We start from the raw sequence: 2,722 nt of genomic DNA on the forward strand, positions 1-2,722 counted from the left end.
GGCCACCAACATGGAGCGTGAAGCCAACCAATGCCGCAAGCAATGGAACCGACCTTGTGGAATCCGCAAGAGTAAGTATCACGTTTATTTACACTCACTTATATAGTTATGAGTTGGCTTTGTAAGAGTCATAAGTGATTATCACATGTGAGATCGTCCTACTATTGGGAATGTTGTACTCAAATCCTGTGGTCACGGTGTACGTCTTTAGGTAAAAAATGATCATTCTGATCAAAATCATGATTACATCTCTCGGTTATGTATTGTATCAGTTGCTGTGACACTACCCAGCAATAATATAAGAACATAAGAACATAAGAATTAGGAACAGGAGTAGGCCATATAGTCCCTCGAGCCTGCTCCGCCACTCAAACAGGTCATGGCTGTGTGGAGGAGTCAAGCCAGCATGCCGTGGAAACTCACGTTGTTGAGGGCAGTGAGCTGGGAGATGAGGAAATGTAGCACGCAACGACCTCCTGACATGTTGTTCTGTTGCATGTTACAGAAGAAGCTATTGATGATGAGGTCCGAGGTGCGGCCAACTGATGGGGGGGGGGGCCACCAGTCACCAGCGACATAACTGACACGGAGGGACGGGTGATCATATCCGTGGGGAGGAACAGCCGGACAGCAATGCAGGCATCTGCAGAGCCTGAAGTGATGGGACATGAGCCAAGAATACACCATTGCATGAGCTAAATTGAATTGATGCCACACACACTCATATCCGAGCAATAATATGTGAGCGTTGGTTTCTAACATCGTCCTACAAATAATGCAGGCCGAGTGAGAATCGTTGCAATGCAAACTGGTAATGGGCAAGACCACAGAGGCCAGAAGCTGGGTACGTGGGCCCTGACTCGGTGGATGAACCTGCATCTTGTGTGGAGGATGACCAATTCTCGCCAGTCTATCCGCTTGGTCTCTTGTGGATGGATGGGAGTTTGGACTTCCAGGAGCCTGCATCGCCATGATCGAGAAGACATTCTCCTCCAAGGACATCTCGTGTTCCTTCAACAACTCCCACCTCCAGTGTGGAGGTACCGGACACAAAGAACGGCGCTACAAGGCACCCCGTTTGTCCGCAGGCCGGCAGCGACCGCGCCCAGCTTTCATACACGTTGCAGCTCTCGTCCACGACAGTCAGATGAGAGCGGAGAGATGGTACAGTTGTCCAGGATGACTGTAGACATCGGTGACCAGCTCCTAGATGCATTGGAGGCATATCCTAACAGCTGGCCAGAGTCTCCAGCACCATCAATGAGTACGTTCCATGGATGGCCGAGGCCCTAGAGACGATAGCCAGGAACATTGCTGGCACAGGCGTCACACTGGTCCCGGAGCGCAACACTCCACCCCAACTTCCCGCACCCCTCCCAGTCCCAATGACACAAGAACGTCAGCAGAAAGATCCTGCTTCTGGATAAGAGAATTTTCCCACATCGTTACGCTCTGCTCCTGTTCCCTTGCAATCATCGGCTCTTCCTTCATCCCTCCAAATTAGGCATCGCCTAAGGTGCACCTTGACAAGACGGCTTGGAGCGAGGAGGGGAAGGGGTAGAGATGGGGAGTAACTTGAAACATAGAAATTAGGTGCAGGAGATGATCATTCGACCCTTCGTGCCTGCACCACCTTTCAATGAGTTCATCGCTGAACATGCAACTTCAGTACCCCATTCCTGCTTTCTCACCATTCCCCTTGATTTCCCACGAGTAGTAAGGACTACATCTAACTCATTTTTGAATATATTAAGTGAATTGCCTCAACAACGTTCTGTGCTAGAGAATTCCGCAGGTTGACCACTCTCTGGGTGAAGAAGGTTCTCCTCAATTCGGTCCTAAATGGCCTACCCTTATCCTTAGCCTGTGAACCCTGGTTCTGGACTTCTCCAACATTGGGAGCATTTTTCCTGCAACTAACCTGTCTAAACCTGTCAGAATTTTAAATGTTTCTAGAAGATCCCCTCTCATTCTTCTGAACTCCAGTGAATACAAGCCCAGTTGATCCAGTCTTTCTTGATATGTCAGTCCCGCTATCCCGGGAATCAGTCTGGTGAACCTTCCCTGCACTCCCTCAATTGCAAGAATGTCCTTCCTCAAGTTAGGAGACCAAAACTTTCCACAATACTCCAGGTGTGGCCTCACCAAGGCCCTGTAGAACTGTAGTAACACCTCCCTGCCTCTGTACTCAAATCCCCTCTCTATGAAGGCCAACATGCCATTTGCTTTCTTAACCGCCTGCCGTCCCAGCATGCCAACCTTCAATGATTGATCTACCATGACACCCAGGTCTCATTGCACCTCCCCTTTTCTGAATCTGTCACCATTCAGATAATAGTCTGTCTCTCTGTTTTTCCCATCAAAGTGGATAACCTCACATTTTTCCACATACTATTTCATCTGCCATGAATTTGCCCACTCATCTAACCTGTCCAAGTCACTATGCAGCCTCATTGCATACTCCTTGCAGCTCACACTGCCACCCAACTTAGTGTCATCCGCAAATTTAGAGATAGTACAATTAATCCCCTCGTCTAAATCATTAATGTACAGTGTAAACAGCTGGGGCCCCAGCAGTGGTCTCTGTGGTACCACACTGGTCACTGCCTGTCATTCTAAAAAGTACCCATTTACTCCTACTCTTTGCTTCCTGTCCACCAACCAGTTCTCCATCCAAGTCAGCACACTACCCCAATCCCATATGCTTCAACGTTGCACATTA

The sequence above is a fragment of the Pristiophorus japonicus genome, assembly GCF_044704955.1.
Source record: "Pristiophorus japonicus isolate sPriJap1 chromosome 24 unlocalized genomic scaffold, sPriJap1.hap1 SUPER_24_unloc_2, whole genome shotgun sequence".
Taxonomy (NCBI): domain Eukaryota; kingdom Metazoa; phylum Chordata; class Chondrichthyes; family Pristiophoridae; genus Pristiophorus; species Pristiophorus japonicus.